At 34.8% G+C, this 18,545-nt stretch overlaps 1 protein-coding gene across 8 annotated transcripts in view; it reads right to left on the bottom strand.

Annotated features, from left to right (window-relative positions):
• Nucleotides 1–18,545, bottom strand: part of LOC107074123 (cell adhesion molecule Dscam2) — a 156,038-nt gene that overhangs the window by 110,615 nt on the left and 26,878 nt on the right. The window lies entirely within an intron of this gene.

The raw sequence follows: 18,545 nt of genomic DNA, 5'->3' as shown, positions 1-18,545 counted from the left end.
TACCAGTACCGATCGATTATACAACAAGAATCTCAATGCTTCACAATCCGATGTAATTCTACGTCGAATTCCGCGAATATTTCAATGATAATCTATATTCTCCTACTTTCCTAACCCAAACATGCCGAGCAGCAACTACAAATTATATTTATCGCTACGGTAGAAGTTATAACGAACGAGAGAACGATTTTATCACTTAGCTTGTATCCATTCATTACCGATGCCTTCATCCCCCCTCCCCAAAAGGAACGCGATTAAAAATTTAAAAAGGGTATTTAAAATGGCCATCACCAATTAAATATAGCCAGTCAGCACGAGCACAACAGCAACATAGTGTTGAAATTTTTGTGTGTGCATTCCCTCGGTCGGTCCCGCGGGGTAATTTCCAAGTAATTTTCTAGAACGCATACGTCCTACAGCTTCTATAGACTGTATCGTTGACGCGGGACGTGAACGAAGATAATACGGGTAGCCATAAATCACACATTTAACGCTGAAATTCGCCGGTAATAGGTTCCATAAATGGAGCGCATTGCGTTTCGCCCTTCCTTCCTCTTCGATCCAACTACCTAAACTCCACGCCTTCGCTATCCCTGAGCCCACCGCTATCAGTGAATCCTGTTAACCATTCATCATACGAGTTATGTTGATTTAAGTAGGAATGCCAAGCCACTCGGATGTATTCGGCATTCCGGTGGCTGGCATTATCCATCTGGTCTAGCCTGAACTGCGCCCTAGCTTGGCCCTGGCTTGGCCTGGCTTGGTTTGCTTTGCTTTTGATTGGCCTGGCCTGGTCTGGTTTGGTTTGTCCTGGCATTGCCTGGCCTAGCCCAACGAAGTACAGAGAATGCTTCGAGAACGTGCGTCGAATTGTGACCAGGACAACTTGAATGAAAATCCCCGCAAATGAAAATTACATTGTATTCATTAACATTTCCAGAAACGTTCAGAAACGTTCGCCAAGAAAGCGACATTACGAATTATCGATAAACGATTACCCTTCCTATCCCACTATTACTCTCCCTCTTCTCCTCTTCCCCATCTACTCTTCTACTAACTCTCATCCCTAAGCGATATGACGGATGATATTGAAAATTTAATCGGCCGGATGGATACAAGTTTGGAAAGGGCGACTTTTCGTCGTCAACGAAAAAGGAGAGCTAATATGCAAAGCAATAGCTTACTCTCTTACACCAGCGCCAACCATCATATGACGCTACACAAATTTTCCTAGATAAATAAACCAACGTTTAAATTGAACTTTGTACTTTTCCATGTTAACGAGAAAACCTGAACAATTTTATATATATATGTGTGTGTGTGTGCTGATATAACTGATAAATAAATTTAAATTACGTGGGAATAAAAATCTCTCTCTCTCTCTCTCTCTCTATATATATATATATATATATATAACGCAAAGTCTGACGTATATATATGCTTAAACGTTTAATTTTTTATTATTCTTACATTATAAAATTAATAAACGCTTAATAATATTTTTAATATTTTTCTATGATTCATTATAGATATTATCTCAATAGTATTACTTTTATGCTTGGAAATGTTTTACGAGCAACTGTCTACGTGCCTACATGGTATACCCATTGAAACATAACTTTCTGCATGCTACACATCTTCGTATTACAGTGCACTATATTATATTAAATTCATAAGGGTTATACTCTACCTAATCTTTAAAGTAATTGTTTTCTCAGAGGAGAGGAAGCAACCGGAACCTTCATGTTACGACAACGATGACAACGATAAGGTATCCTTGTTCTGTCATTCGCTTCTCGAAGATTTCACGAAGTCCGAATTATCTCTCTCTCTCTCTCTTTCTCTTTCTCTCACTCTTTACCTACCTATCTATCTATCTATCAATCTATCTATCTATCAATTTATGTACCTTTCTCTTTCTTATCCGCTTTCTCTTTCTCATTCACTGTCTTCCTCTCTCTCGTATTCCTTTTTTCCCCTCAACTTTCTCACTCCCTTTTTTCTTCGAGCATTTTTTCATTCCGCAATACCTTATGACCTACATCTTCCGATCTCCGTAATAATTTCTTACCGAGGATAAAAACAAATGGTACCCAAGTAAAAAATTAAATTTCTTGTTTTCGCTTGGAACAAGTAGGAAGAATAAAAGGAGACAAAGAAGTCTTTCTTTGTGGAGTAAAAGTAATTTCATCTTAACGTAAAGTCGGACGTACGCCGGGTCTTTGCGTTTGACGTATTACTTTACCCTTACCCCTGCCCACACTCTTTCCTATCTATTTTTCTCTTTTCCTCGGGCTTTTCGTACTGTTCTTTTCTAGTGCGGTTTATCGAGCAAATAAAAATGAATATTAATTCATCTTGTTTGTAGCGATTTAACCAGAACTTTATCAAAAGATCTAAAAGAAAGAGAATATTTAAAAAAAAAAACTCGTTGCACTTTAGGACGATTTTTAAACAAATATTGCAAAAAAACATTTCTATTAAATTTGCGTTTAAAAAGACAAGAAAAATATAGATAAACATTAAGATATACGTACATATATATATATATATATTAGGGTGGGTCAAAAAAATGACTTTTTTTTTTCAAGTGCCACGGAAAAATGGGTTGCTAGACACCTTAAAAAAAATTCTCACCAAATATGAGCTCTTAATTTTAATAGGAAGATCCTCCGCATCGCAGTTTTTTATTTTTTTCTCAGTCCAATAGAATAAAATTCATACCTCATCATTAATTGATTGTACAGAAAAATGTTCCAGAAGAATTTTGTAGGAAATTTAATGCTCTACAAAAAAGAGTATCTCAGGTATCTTATATTTTTTCCGTAAACCTCACCATTTGAATGATATTGAAGATTTAAATTTGATGATTTTTAGACAAATTTCATTTTTGTTTATGAATTTTATAACTCGACAATAAATGACTATTATAAGATGCGCAATACAAATTTTTGTAGGAAATTAACTGCTCTCTAAAAATGGTGTCTTATGTTTTGGCGATTAAATTAAGCGTTCAAAAAATATTCAGAGACAAAAATCAGTACACATGAAAGTTTGATAATGAATATCATATCATATATATGAATATAATATGATTGATATATACATATATATAATATAAGAAAAGAACAGGTATAATTCTTAGAAAATCTCGAAATGAGATTAAATATAGCAAAGTTGAAAAAAATTATTAGTAAGATAAAATCAAAAAGAAAAAACGAACGCGAAAGCACATCATCACGTACGTGGTTCTCGCAAGCAAGCAAGCAAGCGTGCACGCTCGGTTTGCGAAAGGAAGTGCTTGTATTCTCCGATATAATGGCTCGCTCGAGTGCATTTGAAATGCACTGGCTCATCGGAATAGCTAAACAATAGAAGCCACCGAGGAGAGTAGAAGGGGGGAGACCAAGGGGAATTCAGACGTAGACCTGGCAGCTACTCGAGATCTCTCTCTCTTTTTCTCTTCTCTTCGGACGTACTTGCTGATATAGAAGGAGAAGAGGAAGACGCAAAAGAGAGACGACGATGGGTGGTTACGCATAGTACCAACGTGTTTGTACGTTTCCTGCAGCATGCGCACGATACGTCGAGTGGACTAACTTTAGTCAAACCCTCAACGTCATCGCAAGAGCTTCTGAAGGCTGTACACTTCTGCTTTCACTGTCGTGTAGGCTCGTTCAAGAGACCGAGACAACCGGCCGGGCGACCATCTGTGTAACGCTTTACGTCAATATCCTTCAGATCTCTCATTCCCCATATCCATCTATCTTTCTCTATCTCTCTCATCTTCCCTCCTATTCTCTTGTCATCTTTAATGTCCTGTCCGTTTCGTAAGCGTCCTTGAGAACATTACAGATCTCCCCCTTTACATAATCATACACGTGAGCCTGTCCAAAGTCACGAAATAGGTCCCGCCCCCTCTAACAAGAGTTCATCTACTCCAATTAATCGCTCGATATATCGAGTGTTGTACTGTTTTCTAAGACGACACACATCGACGACGACGATCACCCCCACCCTTCCTTGAAAATGAATTATCAGCTTTTATTTCAAACAATATCCATATTTCTTTTGTATTTATTTCTTTTTTTTGTTTGTGTTCCATTATCTTTTGTTTTTAATTGCAAGAAGAAAAAAGGGGTTGGATAAATATAACACCCCAACATCGATTTACCTTACCTGCTATATCTCATATTGTTTTACCGAGAGACGAGTACGCATAAATGTACCTTCTCGTTACACAAAAATTGTTGCACCATTGCTGCTCCATTCGTAGCTACGTGATAAAACTGCAGCCCCGTGAAATTACCGTCGCTCGACGTAAAGCACGGATGGTTTTCAGAAGAAACTTCCTTTGTTAGATTTGCTTACACTGCTATGAATCTCTCTCTTTCTCTCTCTTTCTCTCTCTCTCTCTCTCTCTCTCTCTCTGTCTATCATTCTTTTATTTCTTCTCTTTCTCTCTCTGCCTTTTCAACTTTTCTCAATCAAATTTACTTGACAAGCAAACTAAAGATAATATGAAAAATTCATTTCGATTAAAAACTAAAGAACAATATTTAATGACTGAAATATTAATGAATTAGAAAATAAAAATTTTTATAATAACTTAATGACAATAATATGCAAAAATAAAACAGATTTGAATATAAGACGATTGAAATTTGAAAAAATCCTTACTTACAATCTATACTATTCCACTTTATATAGTAACCTATAAAACGAAGTATCAAGATTCGTTGGTCGTTAGAAAAAGTACCGACAATCCGGCCACTCGATTCGCTTATTAAAACGGAGCGCGAAAAAAGCGATCTCTTTGACTAATTGTCGACGAGTATATCCGTGTGTAGGTAAATGCACAAAGAATATGAGAGAAAGTAAGAGAAAAAGAGACAGAAACACACTAGGAAGAGTAGAGTTCACGAATAGCGAGGTATATGCACAGAGGAAGAAAAAAATGCAAAAGAGAAAGAAAAAGAGAGAGAGAAGAGAAGAGAAGAGAAACGACGAATGGAGCAGTCCCCATTCCGGAATCCACGGCTCATCCGGCGGTTTACAATCCTTTCTTTCAAGCAGGCGATGGGAAACGAGGCGGAGACGAGTCGCGTCCCTTCACAGAGATGAGAGAAATAGAGATGGAAAAAAAAGAAGGAATAGAGAAAGGGAAAGAGAAGAGAGAGAAAGAGAGAGACAGAGAAAGAGAGAGAGAGAGAGAGAGAAAGAGAGAGAGACAGCCCAGAGCATACATATACGTATACATTTCATATATACTATATAGAGAAAGATGTACACACTTTTACGAGGAATGAAAAAAGTGAAACGCACGAATATAAGACAAAGATAGAAAGAGAAAGAGAAAAAGAGAGAGAAAGTGGAGGTGGTTGAAGGGGGTGGCATCGTGGGCCTCTCTCACCCTCGCTTGTCCGACAATGCAAACCAACTTTCTCATTTCAATGTATTGTTTCCATTGTTCAGGCGTGCAGCCTCCGCTAGGGTTGGCAGTCGTTCTGCCAGAGAAAGAAGGAAGGAGAATAGGGAAAGAGAGAGACAGAGAGACAGAGAGAGATAAAGAGAGAAAGACGAAAAAGAATAGAGAGAAAAGGACAGAATGATCTTTGGATCTTCTTTCTTCCAAAGTCAATCGTCATCGAGCTCGAAACCGTGCTTGCTTGCCCACCATACTTCATCCGTTTTTCGCCACAAACCCGTACACCCCCATCCTATTTCATCTCCTTCTACTTTTGCCTCCCACCTTCTACAACCACCTTCCAAAGATTACGAATAATTTCAGCGGTAGGTACGCTCCTCTCGGAGCTTCGTCGTCTTTCTTCATCTTTTTTTCATCGCTTTTGTTTGTAAATATCTTTCTTTTCTTATCTCTTCTATAATATTCTATCTTTTTCGAACTTCATTCTTCTAAAATCTTCTCTTTCATCCTTGCTTGCTTTGTTATATGTAACCATACCCGTCGTTATTTATACTTCTCATCAAATCTTACATATATCCTTGATTTATCTTTCCACGATCAAAAGGTTCCATGCATTTTCCTCATAAATATCTCTCCCTTCAACCACTCACCATTCCATTCATCCGTTCATTCATCCATTAAACGGACACACACATGCAAGAAAGCTGTACAACCGCTTGCGTTTCCAACAGGATAGACGAAGCGCATTATTCTAATTATACTTTGCTCCTTTCCGCTCTGTGACCCTTCGGGCGAAAAGCCCATAAGGGATTTGTCGGGTCACGTAGGGTCACGTGATTCCGTAATACCCATTAATTCGTAGTAATTCGTCGTACTTCATTAGGAAGCGTTCTCTGTACACTGTGACTCGTGCAACCACGTAACAAGTTGGAACCCTCCTAGCTACTACTATTCCTCTCTCTGTTTTCTCTCTCTCTCTTTCTTTCTCTCTCTTATTTATTCCCTCTAGCATTATCGACTTCTATTACATATGTACAAATTTCGATGAACATTTCCAATTGAGACTAATGTTTCTAAAGCTTATTGAAATTAAGATGACTAGTATATTCGTCAATCACTTCTACTATATATATTTATTACGGACATATACAACATAAATACGTATCGGTCAAAATTATTTAACCACCTTACAAAATAATTATGTAATTATAGACGCGATCAAAAAAATATGTAATCAATATATTGACAATACGTTTTGCATACAAATGAAGTTAATTTTTTTTTATACATAATATATCATTCAAATTGAACGTAATTATTGATCTTTCGAACACGCAAATAATTTCATTATTAATTACTAAGAAAAATTGATATTCATTATAATTAATCTTCTATTATTTTATAAAATGTCTAAATATAATGTGTGTTGACCGTTGATAATGTAATTTATTTATATTACACATAACTTCTGAAAAAGCAATTGCAACGATTTTAAGAAGTTCCTAACTCTCTTTGTCATTTTAAAGTTCGAAACAATAAATTGATTAAAATTCTAATGAAATCAACGAAAGAATAAATTAAAAAAAAAAAAAATCAAAACGTAAGAAAGTACATAATCATATCGGCCTTAACAAAATCGGCCACACGCAACTCCACTTGTACAACCATGAGGGAATTTCAATTGCTAATGAAATTACGGAAACGTATAGATCGGATAACACCCCACCTTTCTCAGTACGATCTCTTCCTCGTCCTCCGTTTCCTCTCTTTCCCTATCAACTATAGGCATCGATGCTGTCTACATCATCCTCTCCTCCTCTTCCTCCACCACCCCTCTCAATGGACGACGACGACGACGACGACGACGACGACGACGACGACGTAACATGGAAACGCATATTGCGAGCCAAATGTGTTTGCAGTGGCATTGTTTTGCGGACGGAGTTGGGTTTGATTACCGTATCAACGAGCTTTAATCCAAAAGCTCGATCATACCTAACGATTTTCACCAAGAACAAACCAACGATCTATAAAATTTGCCCTTTTGTTCCTCTTTAATAATACGTATTTTCTTTTACACGAATTGTTGAAAAAAATTTTTATTATATATATGTGGACTTATGTTGAATTATAAATTTCGATTATTAAATTTAAATTTAAACAATATTCCGCTTTCGTACGGTATGTTCCCAGTGAACACACCAACGATATCACAGTGATATCACACCTAAAGAATATGTAACATAACAAATGTAATGTAAATTTTACATTCTTGTGATACAAATTGTTCTGTAAATGGGACATCAAATTTGTGACGTAAATATGACATTAAAATGACATACATGTTACTTACCAAGTGACATCGCATTAGTAACCTTAGTGTTATGTTATATTTATATAACATAGTTACGTTAGCTTTACATTCTAGACGTCACTATTACATACCAAAGTTAACTTATAAATAACATAACCGATGTGACTCTGTTTTATCGACACATTTACATCACAATGTAATGTTTCAGTTCTGTTCATATTGTTACAGAACACCTATATAAAATAGTTATATTTTGTTTGCTTTGGAATTTTAAGTCAAATTTATGTTAAAAAAAGTAACTTTGAAATTATATAATGCGTTGTAACTGCATTGCTTTATACTGCATTTTGCATAATACATCAATATTTGAATAGGAATATTTTTTTATAGAATTAAATTTCTTATAAGTATATATTTTCAGTGCATTAAATAAATATGTCTAATGATTAGTGTACCACCAGTGGTATACGTGGCACGGAACGTGTTAATTATAATTTATATTATTAATTTATGTTATATTTTATTATTTAATATTATTTATTAATTACAGTTATTAATATTTATTAATTATAATTAATAATATTATTAATTATATATGTATTAGTAATATAATATAAATAAATACAAGAGTTCGCATGGCTCAATGAGAGAACACACAATCCAGTAATCTCCATCCAGTAATCGTATGTTCCCGAGTTCAAATCCCGCCCCTTTAGAAAAAAAAAATAATTAAAGAAAAAAATTAAAACATCACATTTATGACCCGTATGTTATTTACGGTTTTACGTAACCTAAAGTTTTTGGTTCTGTAAACGTGAAGTTTCGGTTACATTGGTGTGTTCACTGGGTTTGAATAAATTAAAAATAATAATTAATTTATTTAAATATTAGATCGCGTATAACCGCACAGGAATTAATAAAATAATTTTCATTTTATATTTTTAATCATCGGCAATTGTAAACTAACGCTGATTAATTTAATAATTTTGGAATAATTTATAAAAATCAAAAAATATATTTTCCACGTACGTGTACTAGATAAAAACAATACATATATTATAATTAATAATAACTTTGGGTATTATAAATTGTAATATTCAAGTAAAAATATTTGTTTAAATATTAACTCCAGAATAACAAAAGGTATTAAGGTTAAATATTCTCAATTACAAATCTAAATTAACGTAAATCTCAAAGTTAGTTTAAATTTGCTCTGAAAGAATAGTAGGTATAAGATTCACCAAAATTTGATTAGTACTATAAAGTATAAAGTAAATTTTAGTTTATGTGTCTTCCATACAGCAACCTCCACGAGTTGAGAATATTTACGATCTATCGTAATTTTCTTCTAACTTTCGTAATGTAAGTAGTACCGTAACAATGGCTTTATATTTCAGTACGTTTCTCATGTTTTTAAATCTTCTTGACACCAAGTTTGTAAGGCTCTTTCTAACAATAACTTCACTGAGATTTCGATATTTTTTTTTTTTGATTAATTAAAAACTAATTTAAAAAAATATTTTCCTATAATACAATTCGGTTTATGACAACAAACAATTTACATTTAAATACATTTTTTCCTATCACAGTGAAATAGTAAAAACTCTTCAGGTGGACATTTTTAACAGATTTTATCCTCTATATTTATTATACGAAAGAAATGACAAAACATTTTAAGTCTGCTAATAATGGAAATATGTGAATAAACAATTCTTAATTTATTACGCTCTCTGCAGTTCACTGTTCATACAAATTTATATCACTGATTAAATCTCATTGTAATCATTATTCACCAGATCGTATTAATAATTTCGTTCTACTAAAGTTTCGTTGGAACGTCGAATTAACAAAACAAAATTACCAACTACGTATAACAATGTATAGGATCATAAGAGATGAAAAAAAAATTATTACATGGAAAACTTCATTACCGTGAAATAAAAAGAAAAAAAAAGTAATGCATACGTATAAAGTTTCAAAATATTATTGTATATATTATGTGTCAATTTCTGTTTTATACAAAAAATAAAGAAAAAAAATAAAATCTTATTGTTACAATGAAAATTATCATTAATTATAATAAAATATAATTGAATCACGATGAATATCTTTTGAAATTTCCTTTATGAATACCAATATAATTTATAGTTATGATTGAATTATTATAATCCATAAACGTACTTTAACATATACGCATATTCGTTATTAACATTTAACCAAAGTAAGCTAGATAAGAGATACTCCTGTGACTATGCGTAAAACGCTTATTAAATTCCAAGCGATTACATTAAATCTCTATAACGATCACTAAATTTGTATCGTCCCTATCTCCTACGGGAAATTATTAACGTACTCGTAGTTCCACTCTCGGTTCATCGATCTACTAACCAGCTCGAGGAAACTTGTGATTCCTGAGCTTTACGAGTCCACACTACGATACTTCAATTTCGATATCGCCTAACGACGCTTAACTCTCTTTCTCTCTTACTCTCACTATCTCTCTCTCTCTCTCTCTTTCTCTCTTACTCTCACTATCTCTCTCTCTCTCTTTCTCTCTCTCTTCCTTTCTCAATCTATTCGAGGAACGATAAGGGTAGCTTAGAGTCTCGAAAAGGTCACATTTCCGTAACAGTCGATGGCAAACGGATGGCCATGTTTCTTTCCGACCTCTTCCGATTGGATTAAAAGACCGACACAGAAACGGAAACTCCTTGGGAAAACGTTATTTATCGTTCTACGGAAACGGACGTAAGAATCAAACAAAGAACGGCAAAGTATAGCTGTTTCTACTACCCGAGTACTTTTTTGTCGGAAGAAATCCAAGTTAAATTGACATTACGTTCAAATCTATACAGTGAGAAACAATAATAGCTTCTGTTAAATGTAAGGTATAGATGTTATCTAATTTTCTACATTGTCTATCTACATTCTTATTTCCACCCAAAATAAGTACTACTACATAACTTCATTTCCATTTTTTTTTTGTTTTTAACCAATAATTTTATCTTTTTTTATCGTATAAAATAAAATGTAACACTTGTCGCGCGCGGGTTATTACGATAGTGGATTAAACAACAACAAAATCTAAAAAATAAAATTTATTTAATTATTATTTACACTACAAAATATAGATAATTTATTACTCGATCAATTACCATAATTATCGGTACATAATATGTGTACATGTTATCGATATTTTGACAATATTAAATAGATAAAAAAAAAAACGAGAAAAAGATCAATTTTCCATGTTTGAAATTGAAACCATTGGTTTCGTTTGGTTTACTTTCTTTCCCCCCCCCACCCTCAACAAAATTTTCATTTACACCGACTATTGTATATTATATTTCCGATAAGCAGAAAATTTGTTCGATGTAATAGCTTGCATCAGCATCAAACGATCCCGTTCAATACGAACACCCCCCTTTCCCCCAATTGGGGGCCGTTAATTATTTCATATCAGGGAGTGTCCGTACGATTAGCCGTTCATTATCTTGTCTCCACGATCAATATAATTTCTAGTTGAGCGGCTTATCGTCTCGCTTTCATAGGATCATTCGTGGATCCGTCGACGGGTCTCAGAGTTGAAAGCCTATTGTTGTAATTTACGATGAGAACAACAACTTCAACCAATAAAGATTTTTCAATAAAACTCCCAAACTCATACCCGGCCAATGTTATTGCTGAACTTTCGCTCAATTTCATCTTATCTTGATATTAATTTGGATTTAACACTTTGCTACATTGATCATATATGATCGGAGTGTTTGAACTACTTACAATTGTAAAAGTTGAGTGAAAATGTACAGTTAATACATTTTAAACATTAACGCTTATTAGAATATACTTTTGAAATAAGAAGTATCCCACTGAAAAATTACAAATTTTTATTTGAAAATCGATAATGAAAGATTAATTTCTATGAAACCTAAATAATAAAAATACTACCGTGACGAGTAGAATCAAACAAGTGTGCGCTCATACTCACATTATCTCACACACGTCTTTAGTTATGCACACTTCCAATAGTAATCGTTCCTCTGTTATCATTTATGTTTTAGGTTTCTTTCCGTTCTTTTATATTTATATACACATTCACGTGAGATAAGAAACACTACTTCCTGTTCACTCTTGAATTTCTTCTATCACAATTTAAAAAAAAAAATAAAAGAGAAATAAAAACAAGAAATTATCTTTCAATAAAATAAAAAAACGAAACCTTCATCCTTTGTATAGTTTTGTGAATAAAATTTTTGTTTCCTTCCCTTTTTTATTTTTTACCCTCCCCCTTTTTTACTAAACTTCATCGAAGTGAAACCACCGTAGAAATAAATAAATAAAAATACATCTACCAAAGAGGAAACAAAAAAAAACAACCAGTCAACTGCAGCACGAACGCATCGCGTAACGTAACATGGGTTAAAAAATCAAAAAAAAAACAAAAACACAAAAAAACAAAAAGAAAGAGGAAAGAGGAAAAAGGAAAGAGAAAAAATATATATAGAGGAGGAAGAAGAGAAAAACGGGAACGAAACAGGAACGTTGATTTTCGCTAGCCTTTACACAACCCTTTGGCCAGTAGGAATGCAGCGAACTTTACGCTATGGACTCGCTTAAATCCACTTGTGTTCGCTTGAACGTGTGTACGTACTACCGTCCAACGCTCGAAAACTCGATGAAACTAATTCATAACTCTGCTCTCGCTATCCGATCTCATCTCTACCATCATATCCAACCCCCCTCTCTTCTTAGACTCACCAAAACCTCAAACTCCATCATCAACGTTTACATAACTCCTCGCTCCTCTAACTTTTCCACTCGTGTTAATAGCGGAAAATTTCTAATAAAAAAGCTAGTGACAAAGGGATCCAATCAATATGATGGTATATACCTTTTGATAATCTTTAGACACCCCTCTTGTGCATTTTTTCTTTTTCCTTAGCTTTTCTTTTATTCTTTTTTTCTATTCAATTCGTAAACGAATTTTATTTTATTTACACTCATTGATCATAAATTAGTTTGATTTAAATTGAGTAAAAGAAAGAACGCTTGATTTTATTCGAAATATTGAAACATCTTGTCTCAAGGTCAATCAAACAATTTTTAAAATAAAAAGCTTTTTCATTAGTGCATATTTTGGCAATAACGTACATATATATCCTGTGGTATTTCACAACAACATATTCGACAAGTAATTGAGAATTAATGAAAAATTTATGATATGCGTGAGAAGGTTTTGATGAAGAAAGAAAGGGGGAAATAAATTTGAATAAGCATTTCGCGAGAGCGAGAAACGATGAAACACAAAACTCGCTTTTAAACTCTCAATGACTCATAGAAAGGAAAAACGGCATTAAATGCGAAATACCCTACGTAAGTACTTACTGCTACGTACGACATGGAAAACGGGATGCTGACTCCTCTCGTTCCAGGTCCCGTGAGACGTATTTAAAAATTTACTACGAATTTCCAGAGTCAAATCGTTGCGGTTAAATAAACATTGCTCGGAAATGAAATGAAATGAAATAAAATTAATAAGAGACTCTCGGTATTAGAATGATAAACCGTGAGAGGGCAAACTAAGTAAAAGACGAAGGAAAATAATGATAATGAAAGAAAAGATTTTTCCAACATAAAACTCACAACCATTTGCTTTTCTGTGTTTTTCTTATTGTGAATTTTAAAAATATCTACCATAAAGAAAAGAGGTAAAAAGAATGAAAGAAATGTACAAACTTCAGGACAATCAATTATGTCATTGTATCTCTTTTAATTATTTATTACTTGTTTTACAATTATAAACGAAGACAAAAAAAATTAAAAAGTTTTTCTTATTTAGATGGAGGAAAATAAAGACATAAGACAAGCTTCGTAAGTACCAACCGATAATAATAATATTAATAATAATAATAATATATAATATCTATGACAGTTGAGATACTAACTTACATTAGCTCGATTACATTGAAAGCTGTACGAGACAGCGGAAGTCGTAAAAACTGGAGTGCTTTTTAAGGATGATTAAATTCGAAATTTATATACGCAACGAATACTAGAAAAGCTAGCTGCGAAATCTACCGGGAGATCGAAAGCAACGAGAACAAGGCTCTATTTTCACAGATTAAGGTATTACGATATTGTTCAGGTTTGATCAAATATGCATTTCAAATATCAAGAAAAAAAAGTAAAAGTAATAGTAGTAGTAGAAGAAGAAAAAGAAGAAAAAGAAGAGTGAAATAAAGTCGTTTTTACATCTATTAAAAATGAGAGAACAAACCGAGCTACACTGGACCTCGTTCCAAAGTCGGTTCAGTGATTAATTCAGCAAACTCTAAAGAAGTAAGCGAGCCAGTAAAAGTCGTAAGCTCGACTTCTTTAACTTTGATTTATCTTCGAGTTTAGAATTATGCTTTGAAAATCTTCGTGTTACTTTCTTAGATGTAAGAGAACTATTCGTCGTTAAATCTAGAAAGTCATCTGACTCAGTGAGACAAACTTGAACCCTTTTTTTATAAAAAAAAAAACAAATAGATTTTATAATATAATACAAATAAAGAAAAATGAAAATTAAACGAATAAAATGAAATGAAAAATTAAACGTTATCGAGAAAACCCCGTAATAAATTAATTTCTTAACCACATTACAATGGTGTCGATACTTTCATTACAGTAATTATTCTATCGGTCAAGCTAAACTTACGATCCCTTTGTAAGAACCTACAAAAGAGAGTAAGAGAGGAACGACTGACTATTAGTCTCGAGTTCAGATACTTTAACGACGATATAATCCCTGCTTTATAAATACTGACTTGGAGGGTAGTTCGAGGGCTTAGAGAGAGACCGCAGTGCGGTTAGCACGATGCAAGTGGGTCCGTCTACCTACCGTATAGTCAGGCTACTAGTAGAACTTTGCTAAGGGGTGGTAGGACGAGAAGGATGGAATGACAGAAAGTAGTAGGGGATATGAGAGAAACAAAGAGACAGAGAGACTGAGAAAGAGAGAAAGAGAGGAAGAGGGAAATGGAGAGGGAGAGGGAGAATGCTAACAGGGACACACCGGTACAAAGACCGAAATGCAAATACGTATTCTGTGTACTTAGGAAGCTGTAGTGCCAGTGAGCCTCATGCATAGAGATTGTAGGTTGTCCGTGTAAAATCGACCCTCGACCATTCTATCTCTCTCGTATTCTCACAATCACACAGAAGACAGACACACTCTCTCTCTCTCTTTCTCTTTCTCTCTCTCACAAACACATACATACACGCCCAAAGACAAAGACACAAATCTATTCGGCCGCATCACCAGCCACACTACTTCACGCGTAACACACCGACGAATTGGGCAAACCGAAGGGAAACTTAAACTCTCTTCTTATTCGATCTTTGATCTGAAAAATCTGTGAGCCCAACTAAACACCGGTCCAACCCTCTCAAATTCTGACGGCTTCCGCAAAATCGATCTTCGGTGCATGCGCTCCAATGCTGCTTCTGCTACTGCTGCTGCTACTGCTGCTGCATTTCCTTCTTAGTTTTAGATAAATTCGCTGATCCAGAAACTAATAGTATTAGGATTCTCCAACTTTTCAAAGAGTTTGAGAGAGCTAAGTCGTCTTGGAACGATCCGAGTGCTGAATTATTATAATCCTTTTGATAAAAAGGATTTATATTTTTTTCTTTCTCTCTCTCTCTCTCTCTCTCTCTCTATCTCTCTCTCTTATTTCATTCCAACGATCGATTACATTACTCTAGACTTTTTGTTTCTTTTTTTTTCGTTTTTAATCAGACGACGTGATCGCTGTTCAAAAGACACCAAAAGTAATCCTTACGAGTTTAAGTCGTCACGAACGTGCCGTGCTTGAAATTTAAATATAATTGCTCGATACTACTTTCTCCAACGGTTATATCGTGCGCGATTAAGTGCCACTCATATTGCTCTTGAATAATTCATGAATGACAGTACTCGACGCGCAGCATCAGGTACGACTAAACAAGGGGGCTTGGTTAAACGATACTGTTGACGTAACTCGCGTAACGATTTGATGTCTATTCTCTTTACACTGCATGTTGTGATAGAGATTAATTTTATATAAACAAACAAACAAACAAAAAAGAAAAGAAAAAAGAAAAAAATTCATTTTTAAATTAAATCAAATTAAACATAAAAACAAAGATAAAAAATTAATAGGTAAAAAAAAAAAAAAAAATAATTCGCACAAAAATCAATAAAAACGCAATAACGAAAATAAATGAGCTTATTATGATGTATTCTTATATAGACATACGATGAGAGATAGGAGAGAACGGCCAGTGACGGTTCAATTACGCTTTTAAAAGTTTGCAAAAGGAAGGAACAGAAAGAGCACCTGTGCCGCTGGCTGGCATCTCATATCCAACGTGTGCCTTTTGTAAGCTTCTATCTCGTTTACGCATCTGCTGTCGTGAGAAGGTAAGAGAGAAGAAAAAGGAATAGAAGAGGAAAGAGGTAGCGAGTTGATGGTTTACTATACCAAAGCACCGCCATAACGACTGCCGCATTCTTGCCTATCACGAACAAGACCGTTTTCTTTCTCTCTCTCTCTCTCTCTCTCTCTCTCTCTTTCTTTCTTTCTCACAATCCCTCTCCCTCACTTTTTCTCATCCCACAAACAGATAAGTCTATTTACTGTGAAAGAGCTCTCTTGAAATTCTATTTGCAGTGTATCGTCTTTCCTCCTCGTCATTTTTTTTCTACTTACCCTTTTTTTCTTATTTCTTTTAGTAGACGGGATAGTGCAAGAGAGTAGGGAAGAGAAGTTTGCTTTGACTCACGCGTAATTTCCTATTTTATTTTTCCTGTAAAGAGAATAAAAAAAAACACAGAGATCTTCTCTGCAAATGACACCAAGAAAATTGGATGGAATTTTTATAAAATATATTACTTGTGTGTGTGTGTGGTTTATTTATAATATATATATATAAATACACATTGATATAGGATATTACTACAAATACGTTGCCACGGTAATTCGATTTTTCGATTGGGATTTCATCCGACGGTTTGTGATTGAAAGTCGATTTGCGGACGCGCAGAAAGCACGAAAGCGTGGGAAAGAGAGAAAGATAGGGAGAAAAAGAGAGAGAGAGAGAGAGTAGGAGAAGGAAAGAAAAGAAGAAGAGGAGAAAAGCGTATCGACACGTAGCTGGTTCTCACCAATGTACATACATACATAGATGTCTTATACAAATCGGACATTCGATGAAAGTGCGAACGACGACGACGACGACGACTACGACGATGACCGAGTGTTTGTACACAGTGAAGAAAATTACATTCCGGTGCTGTTGGTACGATTAGAGCAAATATATTCCTGGAACTCGGCCTTTCCAGGGCTCGTTTCAACAACGCAAATAGTTTCTCCATGGAACGTGAAGAAAAGCATGCGAAGAGGATTACTAGAATTCCGACGACCATTCTGATGTATGAGTGCGTATGCACGTATGCACGTATGCACGTATGCACGTATGCACGTATGTAAGTTCTATCCTATACGTAACTTATAGTCAGTTATTTTCTTCGATAGTGTATGACGGTGGTCTGGGTGATGATGATGGGTGGTGGGTGACGATGTCTAGCACGCCTCGCTAGGATGAACATTGTATTTATTATTATCCTTTTCGTTTATATCCTCGAGAAATAATATCTCATGGTAGTGAAGAAGGATTTACGACTTTTAACGATTCACGACCACGACGCGTCGAATAATTCAAGCATCGAATTGAATCGTCGTTCCTCCAAGCCGCGAATGCAAAACTACAGAACTGAGAGTTAGGTATTACCAATCGTGACAAAAAATCGATAACTACCGTCAATAACATTCACCACCGCTCAACAACCTACTACACAGATAGAACAAAGATAATAAGAGTTTAGTAGTCTTAAAAAAAAACTAACTCGTTTATATGTCTCTATATATATGTATAAAGAGAGAGAGAAAGAAAAAAGAAGAAAAGAAGGAGAATACTTTGCTGTCGTTTGGTCCACCATTTTTGCGGCACAAACGTTTATTTTCCATTGTTCGGTTAAACGAGTAAGAAAAGCTAAGCGTCGCGTCGTGAAATAACATTGACTGATCTAGAAACGAGCATGGACCAATGAAAGCAACAATTCGAAAGATAGGTGGCTGCAAAAAATGCGAGGACAAACGTGTCATCGAGTTGCCTCAAGCTGTCCTTTTCGATGCTTTTCTTTCTCGAGAAATGTTCATGAAATGTCGGGATGCTCCCCACGTTGGTATCGCAACTATGACGAAACGTCATCCATTATCGCATGCATGTTAGCAGATTTTTCGATGACAGTTGACATGCCGAGGTTCTACCATCGTAGAACGCCGTTGGCTTCGCGCGAAACCGGATGACAGTGATTTGCTTTGTGGTCCGTGTCGAATGAATTTGTGGCAGTTGCGCCCACCGGCATGTGTGGTTTCATATAATTACGAACTTAATTGCTTATATTGCGAGGACCCGTTGATGACGGTCCCGTCATCCTACAAACTGTGACAGTGTGTCTACAGTGTATGTGTATATACACAAACGCACGCGAAAACTATTTCATATGAGAGAGAGGAATTCTAAAAAGAGGTCACATCTATTTATGTGTATATATATATATATATATATATATATATATATATATATATATATATATATACATGTTTTTTAAAAGGTACAAACATAACAGAACACTGACCTTTTGACCCATTAAAAAGTATTATTGTCCAGTTCATTAATCGCTATTTCTTTTTCTCTTTTCCTGTTTTTTTTCTC

The sequence above is a fragment of the Polistes dominula genome, unplaced genomic scaffold (genome assembly GCF_049000335.1).
Source record: "Polistes dominula isolate Pdom_NZ unplaced genomic scaffold, Pdom_raw_medaka contig_20, whole genome shotgun sequence".
Taxonomy (NCBI): domain Eukaryota; kingdom Metazoa; phylum Arthropoda; class Insecta; order Hymenoptera; family Vespidae; genus Polistes; species Polistes dominula.
Note: the sequence above shows the minus strand (reverse complement) of the source record. Positions and strands in the feature narration are given on the sequence as shown.